The sequence below is a fragment of the Drosophila mojavensis genome, unplaced genomic scaffold (genome assembly GCF_018153725.1).
Source record: "Drosophila mojavensis isolate 15081-1352.22 unplaced genomic scaffold, ASM1815372v1 contig_81, whole genome shotgun sequence".
Lineage (NCBI taxonomy): Eukaryota > Metazoa > Arthropoda > Insecta > Diptera > Drosophilidae > Drosophila > Drosophila mojavensis.
The window spans coordinates 5,402,553-5,428,416 of NW_025318907.1; the positions used below are offsets into that span (position 1 = coordinate 5,402,553).

Sequence of the window (25,864 nt, forward strand, 5' to 3'; positions counted from 1 at the left end):
ATACTTAAACAACCTTTTTAAAGTTTTTCCATACTTTTAATATTAAATTTAAATATTTATTAACCTCATTTAGAGAAGAATCATAAATAATATTCTAAAATGATAATAATATATAAATTAATTATAAAAGAGACTTCACTTAACCAAAAATTAGTTGAATTAAAAAACCAAACATCTCAAACGAACACACATTGATTTTCTACAAGGAAAAAGTCGAGCTCTTCCGCTGACTACAAGCTGAGGAATTTTGGCACTGCCTCAATTTCATTGGATGTCTAACATATTTCGACTGGAACAACATTTGTACTTAATTTGAGCAGAGAATTCCGTAAATTTTCTCGTTGTGTAGCTACAACATCGGGTTAGACTCTGTCTTTGACTTTGGTGTCCTGCTCGACTTGCGGTTGTCATTAAAGGCGCATGAATTATGCAGTAGCCCAACTGAACTAGTTGCAGTGGACGCCGTCTGGATCTGAGGCTCGAACTGGCCTTTGTTTGTTGTTTTAATTAACTAATTAAGATTTTTCTATGTTGCAGCCACAGCAAGGGCAGAGCAGCGCAGAGTAGTAAACACATCCATAGCAACAGGGACAGCGGCAGTGGGAGGGAGGGGCAGAGGCGGTGGCAGTGGCAGTGGCAGTGGCTGAGGTAAGCAGCGTGGAATGTTGGCATCATTTGTTTTTGTTGCCGGCCAAGTTGCTAAGGACCCAATTAACCTTTTATGGCCATTTGGCACAATAACGAGAAGCGAGCAGCCAACAGCAAAGACAATGCCATACAATGTTAAGCTACTTGGGCGCATCTCGAGAGCCAGACAGACAACTGGCAGCTGCAACTGCAACTGCAACTGCAACAGCAACTGCAACGGCAACTGCTGCCGAGAGTTGGCTAAATTGTTGGCCATATTCGGCACTTATTAGTTTGAGCCCAAAACAATGAACTTGTTTTCGTTTTTGTTTTTTTATTATTATTATTTTTATTATATTTATATTTTTCCCTGCAACAAATTGACATTGGCAAACATTTGTTGTGCGCCCAAATGGGGCGAATGGCAATTTCCTGTTTGGCTCGTTTTCATTTGATTTTGATTTTTCTTTTTTCTGGGAACTCACCTCAACGCTCAACGCTCCATCAATTATTTATTTATTTATTTATAAATAATGTACTTTCAATGACTTCAGCAATTCTTATCTGCAAAATAAGAAAGAAATGCGTGAACACCATAAATTATCAGACACGTAGTTAAATATAGTCCATAGTCTATGTAAAAGTTAGATAAGCTTTTATTATCAACTGATAGTGCAGCCGCTCGATAATGCCTTTTTTCTATTTAATTAACTTTGGCCATAATTTATGGGCAAGCAATGCAATACGTTTCAGCCCAAACGCATAATAAATCCTCTGCTGCATATTAAATGTTGTAAATATTTCGCAGTTTTTTACGCCGTTTTGTTATGCAAATGCGTGGCTAAAACTTAATTCATTATAATTAAAATGCAATTGTTTCCTGTTCTTTCGGCCGGTCGGAAAGGTTAGCTTTCGCAGCATATTTTGCATAATTATTTATGACGTGTGCACAAAAACATAAATATTTATTGTAATTGTATGCTTTGGCGTTAAATAAGTGCAAATTATTTTGCCATAAATTAGATTACGTAAATTTATTTTTAAAGCCTAATCGATCGCTACCTATCGGCGCCGCATATATACATATATATATATACAAATTTATAATTGCTATAGTCTAATTGTATTAAAAATATTTCATAGCATTAAATACTATTGCTATGTAGGTCAGCAAACAAGTCACAAACAAACAAACAAACAAGTTACAATAGATTCGATTCTGAATGTACGAAAATTTTAACAAAATAATTATTATTTTATTACATTGAAATTATATAAAAGTGAAAAATGTGTTAATGCAAAACTTTTATTTTTTTTAGGCGAAAATGTGTTGACAGATTGTCAAGTTGCGTATAAATTCAACATTTAAATTATTTACTTTTGCTTTTTTACTGAATAGATGTTGGGTCTTAGAACTATATACAAAGTGAGTCATAAACCATTATTAATGTCTAGAAATAGAGAATATATGCTCATATTCATAGGATGTCCTGAAAGAACTTTGAACCTACTACCTGACTACTAAAAGTAGCTGTAATCTTTGACGTCTCGGATTATCTCTCTGCTGCAATATATTTTAGTTTTAGCATAAGAAATCTTTAAGAAGTCTTCCGCTTTTCAAGAATTACATTCTTCATATATCAAATGTTTTTATCTGCAACTTTTCTTTTTTATTTTTGTTCCCACTTTAAACTCCTTTATTTTCACCCATACAGTCAATCAGCTTATCAGTTTCAACACCTTGGCGACTGCCCCCAACCGGTTACGTGCTGGCTGTAATGTGCAACGGCTTCAAGGTGTTATGCCTTGACAACAGCAACAACAGCAACTTCTACTTTGCTTTAATACTTGTCTCTGTAGCGAGTGGTAGATAAAATCGCATGACGATAGCAACTACAAGAGGCCAGCGACAGCGTGTGGGTGTTGTAGCTGCTGAGGTGCGTGCGTGTGTGTCGCCTGGATACGTTTACTTGCTGACCAACACACACACACACGCAGACACGCACACACACTCGCATACGAGTCTATACATGTTTTTTACAATAACTAATCAGGTTAGACTAATTAGAAACGCATGAGGTGGCATGAGGCATGAGGTGGTAGACGAGGGCGTGGCAGTAGGCTACCTGGCTAGCAACTATAACTGGCATCGACATTCAAGCAGCGTATAATTTAATTAATACACGCCTGGACCCAAACCAAATTAATGAATTTGATTAGATCTCTGCATTTCTCTCTCTTCGATCCATCTAACTGAAGCACAAAGCTCCAACTAATTAATGTTTGTCACTAAATTCAGCAGGCCATAATTAATTTAATTGTAGTTCAATTGACAAATTTAGCTGGCACCAAAAACAGCTTCTGTTTTCAAGTGCTCTGAGCTGCTGTTGCCTTTAAGAGGCTTTAAAACAAATTTCGCACGCTCTGCGGCGCCCACCAACAGCGACAACAACAACAACAACAACAAGAGCGACAACGAGAGCAACAACATCAAAAACATTGTTGGAAGATTTGCGCCTTGGCAGTTCATTAAATGTATGTTGGGCCCAATAAGCAAAAGCCGCTTACATGGGCAGATCCACACAAAAAAGGGTGCGCGCCTCATCATTGCAAAATACTCCTAAAAGATACCCTATAAATATGAGGGGTATACGTCTGCTCAACACATTCAGCAGACAAGAATTTAAGCAATTTAATTAACAGAGAATGAATCAACTCATATAAAACTCATACAAATTCAATTAGTTATATACATATTTATGCATGTGAATTCAGAGAAACTTCTCTATGTTCTATAGCTAAACAATATACATTAATTATGAATTTATAGTCAAGCGCATTTTGGTGCACTCTCCACTTATGCACTCTCATTATTACTAAGGACAGCAAATTAATACAGATGACTCTGCAGCTGTGTGTTAGATAATTATGGCCATAACTTAATCTTGGATCATTCGAATCTTAACATTAGCACATAGAATACAATATGTATGCGTTCATTTAACAATATTTAAAGCTTTACGTTAGTTAAATTTTTATTATATTTTATTTATTTATTTATTTTTTATTCATAATATAATCATTAATTATTCATTATATATGATTGAATTTGAAACAAAACAGAGATTTTTGTACAAATAAAAAAATTGGTAGTGATATATGTGAAGTAAAGATTGAATAAAAAAGAGATTTGATAATAAAAAAAAAATAAATAAATAAATCGATTTTAATTTATTTCCAAACACATTATGTTATATAAGCAAAAAATTTGCATTGTAAAAAATGAATAAAAATCGAAATAAATAAATTGAATAATATAAAATTTATACACATGTAACATTCACAACTCTACTTTCAACATTTTCATAAAATTCGTTTCCGTACAAAGTATTTGTAGTGTAGCTGACTGTTCCATAATACCCAAAAATCAATATTTCTCAACTTCATATTATTTTTCTCCTCTTAGCCTGTAAATGGCGTAAATTATTTGCTAATGATCACAAAATGTTGCTGATCGTAAACACTCTTAAACGTACATAAACAGAATGCCTCTGGCCATTTTTTCGTTTGGCTTAAATTCAGTTCTTTTCGCTTTTTTCTGTCTCTGTATATTTTTTTTGTTTGTATATATTATTTTGGCTCGAGGCATTTAATTCTGTTCTTTTGGGTCTTCGCACAATGATGGTCATAAAAATAGCTTCGATAGGCCCATAATATTATTTACTTCTCTTTCGATGACTCTCTCTCTCTCTCTTCTCTCTCCTCTCTCTCTCTCTCTCTCTCTCTCTCTCTCTCTCTGTCTGTTTCTGTCGCTCTCAAATAGTTCTACTTGCTGCTGCCCCATCGCTCGTCATATTCAACGTCTTGATTAAGCGCAATTAATTGCTGATTTTAATTCCAATTTATGACCCTTGCAACTGATTGGAGGACGCACACTCGACACGGGACCAATAACTCAATAAAACACAATTTACATACATATAGTACATATATACCTTATACCCTTTGCTCTCGCTACGTTCGGCTGTCCATCATCCGAGACGAAGGTCGTATGCATATTTACACGAGTTGTTGTTGTTGCTATTGTACACGCAATCGCTTCTTTTGAATATTAATACAAATTTACATAGCCGGCTAACCTGTTTCGGATTGTGACTGTCCCACACTCTTTCACTCAACCTATCAAGCTGCGCTCTTTCCGCTCTCTCCCTCTCTCTCCCTCTCTCTCCCTCTCTCTCCCTCTCTCTCTTTCTCTCTCTCTCTCTCTCTCTCTTTCTGTCTCGCTTTCTCGGCAATCGTATAATTTGCCAGGCCTTTATGTTTATTGATTTTGGCTAGCGCCATGTACTTTTGGCCTGGCTTATGGACTTGGATTTAACGACTGTCCGGCTAACTAAGGCCCATTGCCACGCCAAAGTCCCTGGAGTGCATAAAGATTTGGCATTTGGATGAAAACATCTGTTAAGACTGTTAAGAATGACGCATAGAATAGGAATTGAACAACTTAATGCTGTCTAGAACAAAGCTATAAAAAATAACGAGAGAGAGAAAGGGAGAGAGATAGCCATGAGAACAAGTCAAATTAGCTTTGGGCTTTTCATAAAATATTTAAGTAACGATAGCAAAAGAAAAACAACCAATAATTTCAAAAAGTTAGGCACAACAAAGAATGAAAGAAAAGGACACTTTGATATCAAAGGACAATTTGATATCATGAAAAGTAAAAAGAGAGAGAAAGAGAGAGAGAGAGAGAGAAAGGCCACTCAGGCCTATTGAATAAGTTTGGATGAGCATGAGATCAGCAGCGCAGAAGATCAACGAATTTTAAATTATGCATAACACTCTCTATGTATTTGCATATTTGTATATATAAAATATTCCCCTTTATTATGATAGTTGTATATAAATATGTATTCCTAACATCAATGCAGATGCCCATACCATACCCATATACATATAGGCAGCAGAACGTGTATCTGGCTCAATTTATTGGCCATAATTTTGTTTTGGGCCATTTCGTAGCTGGTTTTTGCAAAGCTCAAACAAAAGTTACACCGAATCCAGTGATTTGTCTTGGGTTTAGACGGCACTCAAAGGAAATGAAGATTTAGTGGGTTCAGCAAGGGGTCTGCCACATGTTGGGGCATGCCACGGCGCTGTTGTTGGCTTAACCGACAAATTTAATTACAAAACAATAAACGCTGTCCGCCAGGACAATGGACGGCCGACAATAAAGAGGCAAATAAAAATGCCAGGCAATAATTTCATGTGCAGTCGCAAAGAGTCGCGACTTGCAGCAAAAATGCGAATTATTTGCGCAACGTAAATACAACGTGAGGTCCGCAGCCAAGTGCAACACACGAAGTACGGACAAGTCGTGTCAGCATCCGGGGAATGCTGCAACTCAAGTCCCTTTCAGATGCTGGTGCTGGTGCTGGTGCTGCCGTCGCTGTTGCAGCACAGAAATTGCAAATCATGCAATTTGTGAGCACTTCGAATGCAATCAGCCAACTGTTTGATTTATGTTCATTTGCAGTTGCCAATTCCTGCGCTCCTCTTTTATTCCACGATTTTTTTTTTTTTTTTTGTATTACTTTTTTTTTCGATGCACTAATTTTTCAAATCAAAAGCCAAGCCAAAAGCCTGACTCAACGTTAAATTAATCATAGCATAGAGGAGTCAACGTCGTCGTCGTCGTTACAATCAATAACTCAAATCGATTGCAGGAGCTGCAGCGGACCAAAAGCTAAATACAAGCGCAATTGCCCAGCCTCGACCTCTGGCTGCAGCTGCATAAGACTAGTAATTATACCAGGGCTACCAACATATTAAGAGGGGCACGGGAGGGGAGACCCTGATGTGATAAACGAGCGCAGAACGGCCTTTTGTGAGCCATCCTTTTGTTCGGGGCGTTTGCTCCACAACAACTTCATTATGAAATACGCGAATGGCCTTATTTATACACTTGCCAAAGCAGTTGCCTAACTAGTATGGAAATAAACGACCAGATCCAATAAAATTTCTGACGCAAAGAACTATGCTTATAGGCATATAAATGTTGGTTTGCTGCTGCGCAAACAAAGGCAAAGCTGTTTCGCACCGGAATTGGACTTTCTTTCCACCCATACCAAGCTGGCAAGGCAAACTGTGATATTCCAACTCTCGTAAGGTACAGTCAATCGACTCTCACTTCAGATAACATCAAGGTAACATTTAACTATGTCGTATGCATAACAGAGCTATCTCACATGATCGCGCATACAAACTCAATGCAAATTTGCTTCGGCAAACATATTTTCTGCAAGTGTATTTCAGCCCGGGCAGACCGTAGATAACAGCGTTTTCTGCCTTTCTGTTGTTAACATATGTCAGTTGCAGCTAATTGCATAAAGCGATACGTGCATCAGTCTGTAATTCTATTGGTTACAGCTGAAAACAGGAAATTAGCATACATTTGCTAATTAGTTGCGATTGTAAAAACTTTCAGCGATACGTGAGCGACGTCTTCAACGCCCGAGCAACCCAACAAGGAACCGGAGCCAGATACATACAGGTCTGGCAGTTCACAAAGTCACTGCCCACTCGTTTCAAACTCGTATCTCAAGAATGCGTGTGCCTTGTTCTGTGTATTCGTTAGATACTTTTCTTAAAAGGGCCCCGGACCAGAAAGCATTTGCAGACGCCAGCTGCTATTGGTGAGAGTCGGATGTACTTTGAGTTGTCAGCCAGACAAGTTTATGCAAATGAATTACATATCGAGGAAAGCCAAGTTAAGAGCCCTTGTACGGCATTCTTAACAGTTGCACAAATTTCCGACATAAATTAGCATACACTTGAAACTATTTACTCCAACATTTTTTATACGAATCTATTTAATCTCTTTGACCAGAGGTGAAATTACATGTTTGTGCGCTGAGCCGAGAGTAAATTTGTTTTATAGAAAACCAAATAAACCGTCATAGCCCAGATATTGCCCTAGAGACTTGACAAAACTGTACATTTATTATCAATTTAAAAATATGTATGTAAAAAACATCTGGTTCTTTTTTGTTTCAAATGCCACGCATTAAGAGTGACTAAACCTTGTTGGCGAGTGTTAACAGCAGTCAGCAGCTAAATAGCCACAAGCCCAACTGTCATCAATAATTCAGGCAAATATTTATATAAATAATGTGTGTTTTTAAGCTCAATACATGAATAATCAACAAATGGATGTTTAATAATGAATGCATTCGCTTGCAAATAAAAGGTATCTGACAGGGTGTGAGGCTGATTGACTAGGTTACGCCCTGTAATGACTAGCAATTAATTACATTTTATCCAGCAATCAATTTATTACCCATTGGACAATGTGGGACAAATATTCAGTCAGTCAATCAATCAACTATTCAGGGACAGCTAAGCAGTTATATGCAGCTTTTATTTGAATGGGATAGCTCAATACATGTGCGAGTCAATCACACAGTCTATCCATTCATTATTAGCTTAATGAATCAATCAATAGTTAAATAATAGTTAGCCTAATGAATCTATCAATAGTTAAAACCAATGACAGATTAATGGTCAATGGAAAATTTGTTATGAGATTTAATAGACATTAGCAGTTATTACTCAATCGTAATTAAGTAACGAATGAGGTTGATACACACAAAATAATATCTAGCTGGCAATCAATCAATGATCAGTCCATCAATAGACACTTGTAATAAGATTCAAATTAAGAAACCAAAAATATAATATTTAGTCAGTCAATCAATCACTAATAAATACAACCGATCTGCCAATGAATCAATCAGTTTTAATATTTTAAGAGAAAGATGAATCAATCAATCAAGCAATCAGTTAGTCAATCAATCAACATACCAATAAATACATCAGTATTATATTCGCTGCACTAAATGACGTCAATCAATCTTAATCAATCAGTCCTATTATGCGGGCTAAACTAAAAGCTTATTGAAAACTGCACATTTAACTCAGTATACCCAATATGCTAGTTTAAAATGTGTACAGGGTATTTTGAAAAATGTAAACGAGTCTATTTAAATACATTTCATATGGCATGCGATTGTGCAAGTTGTGCTTGCATTATTATTTATACACTTTGTTTACAAATATTTGCCCTTTCGGTGCTAAAATTGTGACTGATATTACTGTTGTCGTTGATGTTGTTGTCGTTGCTGTTTCTGTTTCTGTTTCTGTTGCATTTACTTGCTGTGACATGACAAATATTTTGCAGAATTTTTCATTATTTGTATTTGAATTTTTATTACAGTTTTGGAATTGTTTGCATTTCATACGCTCAAAAGCAAAGCAAATGAATCTCTGAAACCTATGGGCAATATGAACTAAATAATAATTCACACACACAAACCCGTATACAGACATACAATGAATGGATATTTCCGCTTTGAAGCTAGATAACAAACTATTTAAATAAAAAATAAATCAAATATATATATGGATATAAATGTTATATATATATATATATATGTATATACATTGTAATCGCTATGGGCGAACACAGCCGTATGTAAACATTTATTATTTTTGTGCATTGATGATATCAGCTGGTATTTAATATGTTTGTGGTCAGCATAATGCATATAAAGTTTCTTTCAAAGCATATTACACAACAACAAAAACAGCAACAAAGACAAAAACAACAACAAAAACAACAGCTATAACAACAATCATAATCAAGCCAAAGTCCCGATAGAGCGGACCGGAGGGCAAGCGAAGCAGTTAGTGAAAGTGCTTTTAGATGCTCCAGCTAATTAAGAAGAAGCAGCAGCAGATGATGATAATGATGATGACGATGACTAAGGCAAACATTTGTACAAATCACACGAAGCATTCAGTTTCATTGATGAAGACATTGGCATTGCATAACCCAACAAATTGCCAGGTCAAAACTTATATTTATTTTATTTATTATTTTAGCAAAACTTTTATATTTTATCTTTTCGTTTTTCGCTTTTGACCCTCTCCTAGAGTGATGATGTTTTGCGTACAAATGTGGTTTTCAATATTAACTTAGGGCTATTTAGCTGGGGGGAAACCATCTGTTTCGCTTTTTGGACAGCATAATGAAAATGGAATGCTGGCCTCTACGAGGTCTAAGATAAAAAGTGCGAGATTTGAGTAAAGCTCAAATTGGGCGAGCCAAAATAATAATACATAATTATAGATCAATTATAAATTCGTATTTTTAGCTACATGCTAATATAGAGCCTAAATATTTGAAGGCTTTTGTTTCAAAGCATAATATGGATATGAATATCGAAAGCTATTGAGTTTCAATGTCAACAAACACAATAAAACTTTGGGCTTACTGCTTTGTCTAAGTATTTGTTGAGACAGAGGCACAATTTAAAGGCATTCTCTGTTATTCAATAGAAATATCTTAAAAATATCATATGACTGTATGAAACATTTTTGTCTCAAATACAAAATACGTAAAAGTTAGTCATATTTAATTTATTGCAATTTTTTTTGTATTATTTTCTCATTTTCTTTGCTTTGAAATAAATAATAATAATTTTGCAAACAGAACATATGGCGTTCTACATAGATAACACTACGAGTGGCGAGCCTTTGTATTCTTAGCATTCTACAGAGATTTCTTTCTGTAGGTTTCTTAATGTACTTTCTGACATTCAAAGTTTTTTTATAATCTCTGTTAAAAATAGAAATAAATGTATTTAATATTTATTTATATTATATTTATATATCTATATCTATATCATAAGGAAAGTATGCATATGTATGTTAATATTATAATTCTAGCTCTAGTTGAATAATACGAAAGGCTCCAGACTTCTACAGCATCATGAATTTAATTCTTTGGGTTGGTTTTAAATTAAAGATTATATTAAATAATTCTTTAAATATTATTATATATATATTCATTAACAGAAATTATTTGATATTTAAAATATCCTTTTTTTATACTTTATAACAAAAAAGTTTCGTTTCTCTTTTCTTCATTTAAAGTTCGTTTCCCTAATACTTCACATTTTTCTCAGTCGCAAATTTAGCCATTTTCATTTCGTAAATGGATTTTGTGCTTTTCCTTATGCTTCCACATTTTTTTTTGCTTTTGTTGTGTTTCAGTATTTCTTCGTTTCTTTCGCATTTGTTTATAAACAAATGGTCAAATATAATAAGAGCGCTCAGTCAACAGAAGCTTGCAAAACAAACCAGGTGTCAGCAGCAAGCAGTTAACAAACAAACGTGAGAGAAACAAAGAGAGCAGAGGGAGAAGGAGAGAGGGAAAGTGAGAGAAAGAGGTACTATGGGGCCAGTGTAAATAAATAGCTGTAAAAATCTTCAAAAGGCAATCAGACGGTTGTTCACCTGCGACTCGGACGACGCGCTTCACGTCGTTTCTTGGTCAACCTTTTGGGCCGTGCCCAGTTCGAGCTGTTGTTGTTGTTGTTGTTGTAGCTGTCATTCACTTTAGTTTTTTCTTTCTTTCTTTCTACTTTTTCACTTTTTGGTTAATTTTTAACGTGCCAAGAATTTCCAGCCGCCCATTTCCATGCCAATTGACTGCGCACGTTGCGTTCTGATTTGCCAGCTACTTTTTCGTTTATTTAGCATACATACACATATATACATACATATATGTATATGGGCTTTTTATTTTTATTTTTATTTTGTCGTTACATTTTCGGGGCATTAATTTACAGCGACGACCCACATAGCTGGCCAAGCTGTTGGCCCGAAGCTCACCCGGCAGCCGGCAGCCAGCAGCTCGTTGCGATCTGCCTAATTACGGCTCAATCAACCGACTGTGGCAGACAACATCTCTCGACAGCAGCGCTGCTCCCATGCACCCGGCTGCAGGGATTGTTGCCTGCGCGGTTACCTAACTGCAAGTTAATGACTTACTGAAAGTAAAGCCAACACTGCCAAACCACCAACAGCAGCAGCAGCAGCAGCGGCAGCAGCAGCAGATGCACAGGCTAGCTGCAACTGCGCGGCATGCCTCAAATATTTGGCGGCACCTGAATGCATTTTACAAATTTTTATGCGGCCGACTGTTGCAGCAACATGTGATAAATTGCAGGCATCAACAGCTACAACAACAATGACAAGTGAGAGTGCACAGTGTTGGGCGAGCCGCACCCAAGAGTTACCCTATAAAATTGTTTATAAGTAGCTTTCTCTACTTAATAAACTTGTTTCCTGTTATAAACGTAACTAATTAAAAGCAGAATTAATTAACATTTTATGCACATATTAAAAACCCAGATTATACCCTGTACAGTAAGTAAAGTAAACATGCTGCAGGCTGTTGCATCTCACTAACTGCTGCTTGCTGATCATCAATCATTATCACAATTTACAGGGTATGCCAACACAGTAAACCATATTGCCCGCGGCCCATTTTAACAGCTCGCTGCAAACGCTAACGTTTTGTCGCTGACATTTTTGGTTAGCTGACTCATGGCCTGCACCCTGGCTCAGAGACAAGCCTGTGGCCCCATCTGCAGAGGGCTCGTTGCAGTGTATTAACCATTAACCATTAACATTTGTAAATGAGAAAAATGCCAAAGCCAAAAAGGTGAGTCGAAGCAAAACACGAAGAAGAAGATGAAGAAGCTGGAGCAGCAGCAGCAGCAGCAATGGTTGATGACTTTGCATTTGATGCGTTTTCTATTGAATGCAGTAACAAATTGAACAATTGAGCGTGCGTGTGTGTGTGTGTTAATGATGATGCAACATTTGCCACAATCGTTGAAAAAAAAAAAAACCATCGCCCGTGGCGCACAGCGGCAAAGTTTAATGCCCGAAGGCCGCAAATGCGTCAATACGTCAATACGGTTTGCTTCTAAAGTGTTGCAATGCCCGGCTCTTCTCCAGCCCCCACGCACTGATACACACACACAGCGTAGGGTATAATGAATTCGTCATGAACGCCTAGCTTGGCATTTACATTATGCTGCTCAAATGTAGACTTTAAGACTTAGCGTCAGAGCGTGAACTACATCAAGAGCAATCTTCAGCTTTTATTTATTTATTTTTTTTTTTTTTTTTTTTTTTTTTGGTGAATCACTTTCAGATATTTTTTATAAAAATAATATTTGGTTCAGTTATTTATTAGACTAACAAACAATAATAGATTTAGGCACAAAAGAATGTTGCTGTTTTGTGAAAAATTCATCAGCTAGACTCCGTTAACCTATATATGCATAGATACAAAATTTTAAATTTCTTTTAAAATTTTTGCTTTTAGCATGTTTCATTCAGCTCTAAAGTTTTGTTGAAAATGAAAGAGTTCATTTTATATACTAATACATGAGTGAATAATATTTGCATTAGTTATTTATTCAGCTAACAAAACATAATAGTTTCAGTCAATGAATATTAATAATTTGTGAAAAATTCAATAGTTAGACTATTTTGCTATATGTATTTTAGATTGAAATTCTTTTCTATATTTTTATACTATATTAATATACTATTAGTATCTAGTAATAGAGTGTTATACTATGTTTTAGTCTAATATTACAGTATATTTTACTTAAGTAGGTTAGTATAAAGATTTTAATATTTTTGTTTAATTTATATTGTTACTCCAACAATATTGCTTTAGTCTACATGTTCAAATCATAATTGAAAACAATAAATTAAGACTAGGGATTAAGTTTAGTTTATTTTAATTAATATCTCTTTTAAATTTAAATCATATTCTTATATACTCGAATCATTTATAATGGCATAAGGGCAGCAATTCGAAATAGCTTATGAAAAATAATCCAAGGTTCGCCTATTGCATTCATGCACTCGTATCGCTAATCTTTTTTTTTTTTTTACGACATATATTTACGGCTGAATATTATTTCGATTGCAAATTTCATTTTGGTATATACCTTTTTATTGTCTTAGCCGAAGGCCATCGTATTCACTGTCATTAAAAAGTATCAGCCTGATAGCTCTTAACTATATTCCATCATTATAATAATAATAATTGCCATCAGCTGCTCATCTCGGGCTCATTGTGTTGGCAGTTCGCATTTTTTATCAGCTCATCAAAATGTCGTTGGCCAAATAGTGAAAAACAAGAGAAATAAATAGCACAAACCACACTCGACTCACAGTTGGCTATAACCATATTCGCATTGGCATTTTCCTGGCCAAGTTGTTGCTATTGGCGCTGCTGCGGTTACGGTTTAATAAGCATTCATTGCTAATGCCAGCACAGAAAAAAGACAACTACAAGCTGAGCTATAGAGCCGCAGAGCCATGTTCAGAGTCATAGAGTTAGCTGTATGCATGGACATTATGAATATAATAAATATATATAGAGAGAGACTAAAAACTAGTCAAGCGGGCGCATACAGTGAGCACCAAAAACATTGCAACAGGTTTGCTTGGCTGGCCTTTTGCCTTATTAAATCATCTGCTTGATTGTTGTTGCTGTTCATGTTTTTGTTGTTGTTGTCGTTGTTAGCTGTCTCTTTGTGCGACCAACTTGATTTGTTACTGAAGGTTAGTTTGCGTCATTAGAAACGTTCATCTTTATGTTTCTATTTTATGTATTGGTATTTTCTTCATAAAATCCAATTGCTTTTTATGGGAAAAACTATTTAAAAGCAAATACTAAAATATTTTTCGCAAAGTGCGCAACTGTTACATCTACAACAACTGAAACTTTGTTTGACTATCGCACAATGCTGTCGACTTAGCACATAATAACTAACAACCCACAGCAACAACAACAGCAGCAACAACAATGAAGAACAACCGACAACAACAATTGAGAACAAGCACGTCGACCTTTTGTCAAAACTTGCCTTAGAATTATGTTCTATACTCCCAACTAGCTACAGCTTCCTCTATGCTCATCCTGATAATAACAACTAATTCGCATACAATACAACAAAACTTTTCGAGAGCTCTTTCTTTCTTTCATGCACTGCACGAAAGCTTGTGGTGAGAATGAAATACATTTATATATGAAATACATTTACATTTACTAAATGTAGAATAATTTATATTCTACATTTAGTATCCAATTGGGGTTTTGTTCATTTATTTAACAAATTTATACATATTTTACTCTAACTTTTACTGAGTACTTTTAGACTGAATAATCTTTGCCTCTCTTTGTACTTTTATCTATGTCATTATCTCTACATGATATGTGCACCTATGCAACTTTTTATCTTTTATATTCTATGTTTTATGTATGTCTTATATCTATTTATGTCTATACATTTAGGAAGATATATACATACATATGGGTAAATATATAATATATTATCTAAATTACTCATGTATATCTATATCTTTAGAGAGATATGAGAGATAGAGACGTAGAAATAGATATAGATAGAGCAAGTAGGAAAAGATATAGTCTCTAGTATCTCTATTTATATCTCTATCTCTCATATCTGCACATTTGCATCTCTTTAATTAATTATTCTCTATTAATCTATTAATTATTCTCTCTCTCTCTCTGTCTCTCTCTTTCTCTCTCTCTCTCTCTCTCTCTCTCTCTCTCTCTCTCTCTCTCTCTCTCTCTCTCTCTCTCTCTCTCTCTCTCTCTCTCTGTATCTTCTTCCTCGCTTACAAACTTTTTCTGTCATTCCACATCTTTCTTTTTCTTCTTCTGTCTCTTCTCTCTCTCTCTCTCTCTCTCTCTCTCTCCATATCTCATGATTACTTAATATTAGCCAACTTTTTCTTATTGTGTATTTCAGATATCCACTCTCCAGGGAACACATGCATATATAATATGTATACTTATATTTTTTTCGGGATAAGTTCCTTCTCGCGTAATTCATTACTTGTTAAGATTCTTCTTATTTCTGCTGCCGCCCATTGTATGCTCAAACCCATCCCAACACACGAAAAAAGCAAATAAAGAAAGGAAGAACATGAAATAAAACAATAAGCGAGCTAGAAACAACGAGGAAGTCGCTGCCTGTGTGTGTATCCGTCAGATATCGCGCCAACTATTTGTATTTGCCGAGTTGATGTTGCTGCTGCTGTTGCTGTTGTTGTTGTTGTTGTCATTGCTGTTGCTGGTCATATTTTATGAGCCCCCGCCGCGTAAACAATACAACAAAATATTCAGCGCGATAAGCGTTTTTATGCAGCACTCGAAACGAAACTCTCCACTGCGAGCCAACCACCGGCAAGTACTCAAGACTGACCCAAGGCACATCACGACCAGAAGGGGCTGCCACATGTGGCAGCCGAGCAGCGTGTGCAACAAGTGGCAGTGCGAGGCACTCGTGAACGTAGCCAGGGAATGCACCGCTCGAAGGCGCATTAATTTGACAGCAGAGGACGACACGTGGACTTTGGACGTGAGTGAAATAAAGTGAGAAGCGAGATAAGATGTAACGCCAGCTGCAATTAATCACATTAACAAATTCGCTCTGACGGCGGAAAATTCAGAAGGGGCGAGTGGAAATCGTAATTAAAGTGACCACGGAGGCTAGGACAAGCAAACAAAACTCATTAAATTAGTTGCCAGCTAATAAAATGACTTGCTTTTCACACAAATCACAGCAGAGTGTGTGAGAGCAGGTGCGGACTTGGCCAAGAAGTTTTCGGTTAAAGTGACCCAGCTGTCTAAGTTGGTAAGGAATAAAATGACAACAATTTGGGGACAGCTAATAAAATGACTTTTTGGTAGCTAAAAAAAACCTCAAAATGCGTGAAGACGCGAAAATTATCATGGCTTTTGCAGTGGATCATGAATTAAATTAGTACAACTAAATGAGAGCTGAGTTAAGATGAGGAAATGGCTTAGTTAGACGCATTAATGACTGTCAAATTAACCCAAAAAGTCTAAAATGTAGAGATTACCCAACACGATATAAGCATGGACAACAACTGGGAAATAAATGAAGCTAGGCATAGAGTCATATTATGCCATTAGTTTGCCCAAGTAAAGGAAGTTGAAATGCTAGATGAAGTACTCCATAACCTTTATATATGAGTATGTACAATTCTAAAGAAATGGAGATAAGAAGTGTTAATCCGAAAAAAAAAATTTGAAAAGCATATATTAATTTCCTTCATTCTTTTCTTATATAAATACTTGTTCAGCCAATGCAATTTATGAGATATTTATAGTTTATAGAAATTATAAAGAAATTAGTTCATTAATTCTGAGTTTTATATAATTAAATATGGATTTTGACTGAACAGAATAATGGATGAAAAGTGTAACATAAATCTCCAAATAATTAATCTCCACTCATTCGTGAAATAAATGGAGTATATTGGTTTTTTTGCAAAATCTAGATAGATAAATAATCAACTTGAAGCCAGAGTCTTGAAATTTGATATTCATAAACGTCAGCCTGATTCAGTGTCAACATTTTATCGACATGTCTACTAGAATTTTACTTCCTGTAACTTTCTAGTTAATATACATACTTATGTATATTCAAATGCTACTGCTGAAATATTTAATCGTATGACCATGCGATGTCTAGCGAATATAGCAAAGAAAGACTTATACAGTTTGACAGAGTAAAATTTAAAAAGCTGTTGGCCTCTCCTATTAATTTGTCAGCAAATAAAACGAACCTATTAAACGCCCACATCAAAACTCGAACTTGTTTTAATTTTTAATTAAATATTCGTAAGCAATTTTATGGTCAGTAAATGCTCATGGTAAAAAGCCTAAGATTTTATTATTTTATTTAAAAGCTAGCTTCCCAACTAGTTTAAGCCTTTGAGCACTTTCATTCAATCAACTCTTCATCTTCTTCTTATGCAAAACTTAAGCGAATCCATGTCGAGTGAGCTGCCCAAAGAATTGCCGTCAGAAACAACAATAAATGGATTTTATATTGTTTTTACTTTTTATTGTATTTTTCTGTTGTTTGATCCTTGCTTATGGAGCGATGGCTTTTGCCCCATTTGGTCAACATTCTTGTGGGCTGTCTTTGGGCTGCCTTTTGACTGCGTGACATGTGCCAGGCGCTCCAATTTATGGCCAAAGATACGACAACTATAAATTGTGGCTAGGTATTGATTGTTGTTGTTGCTCTTACTGCTGCTGCTACGGTTATTGTTGTTGTTGTTGTTGCTGCGTGTGTTGACAGTTGACAGTTGAGTAACAAGGTCATTATGCGGCTATTTGTGGGCATTTGCCTCCGCTGCCGCTGCCGCTGTCGCTGTCGCTGCCCCTGTCGCTGCATATAACAAGTTTGTGCGTCATGAGATATAAATGTATCTGCAGATATAGCTGCGTATCTATTGTATCCGTGTATCCGTCTATCTGCGTGCGTAATTACAGTTAACGTTGAGCGGTCAAAGCTCAGCTTCATTTCCGCTGCTAACTCACAATTCTTATTGGCCTCAGATCTTCAAATTTATGATTGATGTCTAACCAGAGCAAACGAGCCATTTGAGCAATAAGGCTTACACAGCAAGAAATACTTGAAGTTTAAATAAAGTTAATATCAAAATCAAAAGTGAATTGAAATGAAGTGAACTAACAATAGTTACTGATAAAATCTATTTATACATATTTTAATATAATATATATAATTTGATACACCGACTTTTGACATATTATATTCACTTTTTGTACAGTGTATATATCTTTTGCTTGACAGGTAGGCAGCGCAATGCTGATCCCTAGCCACAATTGAGCCGTCTTTTGTTCAGTTTGGTCCAGTAGCCACAGCCGCAGACACACAGGCTGAACTACGGATACAGATGCGTATCTTTCGTTTCATTTAATTCTACTTTTTTTTTTTTGTTTTTTGGTTTGGCATTGTTTGGGCCTGCCCCACGTTAGAGTCTCGTATCGTCTTAATGTCTGAGCAGCTAGCTGTGTGTGTGTATGTATGTGTGTGTTGGCTGCGTGTTTGTTAGATTTCCATATTTGTTTTGTGCCCAACAGCGATTAGACACAGGTCTCCGGCTGATGGGCCCAATTAGTGTACGAAATTGTCTAAATATTTGAGCTACTTAGTTTTCGGCTCTTAATTCTGGACACTTTTGTTTGCGCATTGCTAGTGTAGTGTGTGTGTGTGAGTCGGCACTTGACATTGATATGATCTCTGATAAGATGCAGCTGGTTCTTCGGCACCCAAAACTGGATATGGATGTGGGTCGATCGCATCGAGTCGAGTCGGGTTTATGGTCAGGCAACAAGCCGAATGCGTTGCGCTTTCACCACAAAAGCTGCACTCGAACAGAGCCGCCGAAGCACCAAAAACAGCTTCACATAAACACCCAGATGCACACACACACACACACACAGGCAGTTGCCCGGCGACAAATGCAGATAGAAATGCGGACAGCTACTCAATCGAAGTAGCCGCAGCGAATCCATCCGAAAGCAAAGTAAAATGCAATGCTAAAAGAGCAAATGATGATAAGGATGACTTGGCCAACATTTTCTTTAAGCCAGTCAAAGGAGTCAACTACTAGAAAATACCCTGTAAAAAAACTGGCACTGCTAATGAATTTATCATGTGATTTACAACAGAGGATATACAGTTCTGATCGCCTTCAAAGTCGATTTGATGTGATAGTAACTTATCGATAATAATCGTTAATATATTTAATACTTACTAACAAATATTCTATACTATCTTAAACTCCTATGTCATCAGTTGATTTAAACAGTTTTTAGTGTTAATAACAATGTTAATAAACATAATTATCGATTATAAGTTATCGTGAATAATTAATATATTTAATGAATTTATTATAAAATATTTTATAGCCTACAGAAGAAGTTTAAAGAATTCTATAAACAATACCAAGTAATCACTCGATTTTAAAATATGTTTTAAGATTATCGAAAAGATTTATCGATTACTATTTATTTATCAATTAAATGTATCGCAAAGAAGAATATGGGTACACTCATAAAGCTAGATCGAATCACATGCAGATACATATACATATATTAGTCGGCAATACCTTTCTGCTATGCCACTACAGGGTATGTAAAGCAAAAGATGAGGTTTCAGTTGCATTTGCAGTTGCAGAGCTGCGACTGAAGATGACTGCCGCATTCCGAAAGATGCAGGCCCCGAAAAAAAAAATAACCAAAAACAAAAACAAAAAACCTTTAAAAAAAAACGAGACCCAAAGACTTTGGTCTGGTATAAATCGCTGTTAATGCTCTTGTTGTTGTTGTTGTTGTTGTTGTTGTTGTTATTGTGGTTTGTAGTTGTGCTGCAGGAACCAGTTTGGTTTGAATTTTATGTGTATTTGGTTGAAAATTTACGAGTTTGGCGAATAAAGCAGCAAAGAATTCAATGAACTCGTCTTCACTTGGACTTCTAAGCCAGCTCAGCAGCGACTCCAGCAAACACATGTAGTTTAAGCGTTTACACAAACACACACACACGCATATATGTATATATATATATATATATATCTAAAGGTATATAGCACAAAGACAGTTAAAGTGGAGGCCTATCTACCTCCTAGTTATGCAAATGCCTGCCTGTCCGCCTGCCCACCCGCTGCAGTAGGCTCTAAGGCCAGGAAATTGCTTTCGAATTGGTTTACCTACGAATTTTTATGCCAGCCAAGAACAACAACAGCAGCGATTGTTGTTGTTGTTGCTGTTGCTGCTGTTGCTGTTGCAGTTGTTCACTTGTAGCTGCAGGTTGTCGTAACATTTGTCTTGTCATTGCAGTTTGTAGATCCTGCTGCGGCACAGCCTCAAATTCGCAACATCCACTTCACAGCCGCAGCCCCAGCCCCAGCCACAGCCCCAGCCCCCTGATTATGCCCTTTCAGACTTTGGGCAATTAGCTGCGAGCTCCGACTCGACTGCAGCCAGTTTCGGTCAGTTTGTCATTTGTTAGCCGCTGCTTCGCTCGGCTCGTCTCTAACGCATTCTTGCCTCTCTTGCCTAAATCGTGGCCAAGTTATAATTAAAATGCAGACGGAGAGCAGCAATTTATGGCCAAAAGAGCTGGCCATTTAAGTATTAATAGCCATCATTTAGGGTCTTTAAAATCTGTTGGCATCTTAATAAAGATGCACCACAATTAAATCACTGAAAGCTTCTCTGGCGATGTTAGGAGAGATCATGAGAAAGCTCAACATGTATTTAAGTAATTACGTGTTTGTCAATATATTTAACTTTTAATTGTTTAACAACTTTTGATCATAAGGCATCGATAGCACATTATAGATAATCAAAGAAATGGTTAAAAATTATAAATATTTCTGCTATAACGTATCAATAGCAAATTATCGATCGTCATAAAATTAAATTCAAATACTATTTTGGATCGGATCATTATTGAATAGCCCAAATCGTTTTTTAGAGGAATGAATTATCTTTCAAACGATAACAAAGTGAAATATCGATTAATCAAATACATTGTAAGATGAATTTTGAATGGTTATTTATATAATTTATAACAATTTGACTACTTAACACTACTTAACGGAACATTTAGCAAAACAGTTTGAGCTATCTCTAATTATTATCGATAACATATATCTAATTAAAAGAATGTACATAAATGTCATGATATCATAGTCCAAGTTTTGCTCTCTATATTCTCATATTTATTCCTCAATACATACCAATACAATTTATATACCCCAAAAGTTATCGAAAACTTAGGTCCTGAATAATTAAACTTATTTAAAGCACATTTTAAAAGCACTTACTTCAACAATTATACATTTATTAATTAATTGATACAAATCGATACATTTTAAATTCGCAAAAACCGGTCAGAAAGCTTGAAAAGGTAAACTAAGGTCCTTGAAAAACTGTTCTTATGAGTAAACTGTTATCGGTAGCATATAAAGTCAGTTAAATTTAACTGGCCATATGCATAAATTCACTTAACACTAGCTGGACAAGCATGGACGCGCGTTCACATACTTATGCTGGCAACTGTGCCAAGTTAGAAAGAGACTCTTCTTGAGTTACACAAAGTTCTTTCGCAACTAGAGACACGAGTTGAGGTTAAGTCTTGCATAAACAAACTTGGTTCGCAATCGGACACTACGTGAGCTGAACTGAACTGAACTGAACTGAACACTAACCAAGCTGAGATGCAGCTCCCCGCACGGCTTGCAGCTTCCCTGGTCCAAGTGCAGTTTCCGCTTTCAGCTGCCTTTCGAAGTGCTACAGTTATCCAGTGGCAAATACAGTTATACACACAAGCACGCTCACACATACTCGCACAATTCACATACGTGCCTTCAGTCTTTTGGGACGACATTAGATTACAGCAGCCACTGAAAAGAGATCTACAAAGCGTCGTAGCTATCTATGCAAATTCCTCTCGATCGTCTCGCGAAACGTGTCCAAGAAAGAAGAAGCTGAAACACAAGACAGAATAAAACACTGCGAGCAAATGTATATTCCTACCTATATACTTGTACATATTGTAATATAAGTGCTTTTGTTCAGTTGTTCATTCGATAAAATGCAGTTGTTCTCTATTTCGAAGAGAACGTGTCGAACGTGCGAAATGTTCAGCAGATTAGCATCCAATTAAACTAATTTTTTTTTTTTTGGCTTGTTTTTCATCTCTGTGTGTTTTGCTATCTCACACCTGGGCGCCTCATAAATCAAGAGAGTGGCCTGGCCATGATGTAAGAGCCGTAATATCATTGTGATTAATTTATTGAAATTAACATAAATGGCAACAGCTTTAACTTGTACGCAGGCCCGGGTCCCGACACAGCCAACTTTTTCGGCCAACATTTATAATTAAATTTAATTACCTCTGCTGCTTCTTAATGATGCACTCCACAAGCAACGAAAATAAAAGGTGTCCCGACTAGAGAGCGGAGGGAATGAAACCCGTTTTCAGCGTAAATGAATGTGGCATTTTATTAAATAAATAATTATGAATGAAAGAGTAAATAACTATGTGTGTGTGTGTGTGTGTGTCAGTGAGAGAGACAAACACATTAACTCTTACTTGTAGCCAAAATGCGAGCTGGCAAAAAGGTTTCATCGACGAAATTTGAGAATTTGCGAACAGGCGAAGGGTAAATGTATATATGTATGTATGTATATAAAATTATGAGATCCTACGAATGCCATAAACAACAAAAATTGTCAGAGGAAGGGCAGTAATTGAGGGAGAGCTTTCAAACCACATTTTAAAATACCACAAAGGGGAGCAAGAGCAAAAAGAAGTAAATGAAATGAAAACATTTACAATAAAAATGCAAAAATACAATGTTTAAGGGCAGAGTTACTAAGGGGGAGTATATAAAAAATATTTTTATAGGGAATTTTATTTATAGAACATTTTATTTACTACGACAGCTACTAAGCAATTGGATTTATTAGCATTTAAATTTTTTTTATTTTACTAAATACTTGAATCTATTTTTATTACTTTGAAAAGATTATAAAATTTCATTTGAAGAAGCTTCAGCTAAATCATAGTTAGAGAAAGACTTATTCATAATTCTAAAAAATATAAGAGGAGATAGGAAGTGAAAGAGTCCCAAAAGGAAAGTCAACAAACACAAGAAAATAACAGAAAAATAACACGCATAAAACATAATTGAAGGAAACTTCTTGAAAACAAAAGCAAAAAATGTTTGCTAGAAAAATACCAAATGTTATGACGGAAAAAGAAGGAAAGACAATAATTCCACCGAGTATTTCATAATTACTCAGTTAATTCTGCAGAAGTTTTCTGCTGAAATTAAAACACATGTCCTCTGCGTCTCCTTCCTCTACACACAAATAAATTATCTATCTTCAAAGAACACGCTAAGAAAAATGGCATAGAAACACTGAACAAGCGACATTTTCGCATCTTTACTCAAACCAACTCTTTTTGCCAGTTCCAAGAAGGAGGTGCTAAAAATTTCATAAATATGTTAGAAAAACACACTCCCAAATAGATTGCAAAAAAAGTATTATAAAAAGTAGATTTAGCAAATACAGAATTTAGAACACCTTGCGGCTGATGGGAAAAGCAAATAAAAACTAAAAAGGGGAACACAAGCGCAACTCAGATTTGTTTCTGATAACGTTAACAACCCATAAAAACTGGAAACAAAGAAATAAAGAGAATGTTGGTTTCTTCTCTTCAGATGTAGAAAGATTCTAAATTCTGCTTTAATTATGCAGATTAATAAAAATTTCGTCTAATTGGCGTATTCAGAAAGACAAGAGGCTCTATCAGGCATCTCATCTACATGCGTCCCGGTTGCCCTCAGATTTCGCTCGTTCCTCCTGGCCAAAAGTGTGTCAGCTAACGGTTTGTCGGCCCTTCGTCTCTCATGAAATGCCTTCAATGATAATTAATAAAAATTTTGGCCCGTTTCTAGGCCAATAGAAAATTGTATACAGCACGAACCCAAACAAACCGGCTAAACGCAACCAGACAGGGGCCGAGGGGCGGGCCGCGCCAGGGGGGTGGGCAGACACAGGGTTGCATTTCGAAAGGGTGGCAACGAGCCAGCGCCAAGCAAAACGAAACAAAACAAAACAAAACCAAGCAACACAAAACAGAAGAAAAGCCAGCAATGGGCCACAGCTGGCTTCGGTTGGGCATGAAAATCAAATAAGAATTTATTGATTTTTCTTATTTGCCAGCGCGCAAAAACAAAGTCAAGGAAGTGGCCAATAAAAATAATTTGCAAACAAACAAAAACAAAGCAAAACACAACTGAAAAGCGAAACGAAGCGAGGCGAACCAGCGCCAAAAACAAAACTGGCAAAAACAATGTCAATGCACGCCAAAATAAAAGCAATGAACAAGACGAAGAAGAAGAAGAGGCGAAAAAGAAGCCGCCGCACGCAAAGACAAGAACAAGCAAAGCAGACAGCAACAACAACAGCAACAATGCGCGTAGCTAAGCACGCAAAGGGTGGAGTAGAAGGAGATGAGAATGGGCCAAGGGGGTGCACGGGGGGCAGTGTTGTAAATGTCAGCTCAAGTTAACGGAGCCACGCGGAACACCACACACGCAAGCAACAACAACAACAACAATGACAAAAGAAATGGTTTGTTGTGCAGCGCCAGGCAAACAACAACAGACAGACAACAACAAACAGACAGCGGCACCTGCTGCCGCCGCCGAGGTTCTATGCGAACCATTCCGTTGCGCTCCGACATGTCTGTCCGTCAGTTCGTTAAATTGTGTTGTTGTTGTTGTTGTTGTTGCTTAGCTCCTGGTCGCGTGGCAGCGACACTTGACGTTCAATTCGACTGACTTACCAGCGCTCCTCGCTACTGCTGAGCCGCTGCCTCTGCTTGGGCCTCTGCCTGTGCCTCTGGCTCTGCTGTTACTTTGATTTGGCTGTCAAAACGTTGGCTGCGCTGCTTTTAAAGCAACAGCAACGAACGCCTCTGCGGCTTTACGGTAAAAAAAAAGAATAAGAAACGCACACACACTGCACTGCACTGAACTATGTTGTAATTTAACCTTTTTTTCTCAATTTTTTTATTTATTTAATTATTTATACAACTTTTAAAAATATTCACGGTAATAATTTTTTTATGCTTATTACATTTAATTTTCACTCATTTGATACGGCCAACAGCTGACTGTGTTTGCTTTGCTGCCGATTTTAGTGGGACTTTTCACGCGCCCTCACACACACACATTCACGTACGCACGCTGATACACGGACACAGAACGCCTGCACCTGTGTGCGAGAGTTGTCGAAGAATTTGGTGAAATGCAACGTTTGACTTCGCGCGCGTCCCACTTCCAGCTGCTTCAACGTTCGAAAATCGACTGACTCTGAGTGAAGCGAGAGTCCAATGCAAACGACTCAAACTTGTGTGTGTAGCGAATCGGTTTGGCCTGCGCCGGCTAACCGTTGGTTCGCCTCGCAACATGTTCGATGTGGGAGTGCGTGCGTGCATGGGTGTGGGTGTGTGTGTGCCTGGGTCAGTCTGGGATAAGCCTCGAGTGATAAAAGGTTGCCATGCTCTACAGGCAACATTTTTGCTTATTTTCTTGTTTCTTAGCTATGCGGGTGCCCCAATCTCAATATGTGTTATCTATAAATAGTACGTACAGCGAAAACTGTAGCATAGGCCCATTTTAGCTGCATGACTGAATATTTTAAGATTCAAGCTAAATTTTATTTATTGTTCGCCAATACAGGTCTCAGTTCTGGGTTACTCAGAATATGTCTAAGGCCCTTCTTCCACTCTTTGTTTTTTTCCGTTCCTCCCTTTGTTTAAGGGTAAGTACTTAAGTTATTCCTAGAGCTACAGCATTGCGATTTATGGCATTTACCTTTCGACTCAAGACTACAGAAAGATATTTG

At 36.7% G+C, this 25,864-nt stretch overlaps 1 protein-coding gene across 2 annotated transcripts in view; it reads right to left on the bottom strand.

Moving 5' to 3' along the window:
* LOC6580799 (putative polypeptide N-acetylgalactosaminyltransferase 9) overlaps positions 1-25,319 on the bottom strand; it is an 80,723-nt gene extending 55,404 nt beyond the window's left edge. For both annotated transcript variants that reach the window (XM_015164418.3, XM_015164419.3), the window contains exons 1-2: positions 24,801-25,319; positions 1,113-1,191 (exon numbers count right to left, since the gene is read on the bottom strand). The gene's annotated coding sequence lies outside the window, so the exon portion shown is untranslated. The remainder of the gene's footprint in view (positions 1-1,112; positions 1,192-24,800) is intronic.
* Between the last annotated feature and the right edge of the window lie 545 nt (positions 25,320-25,864).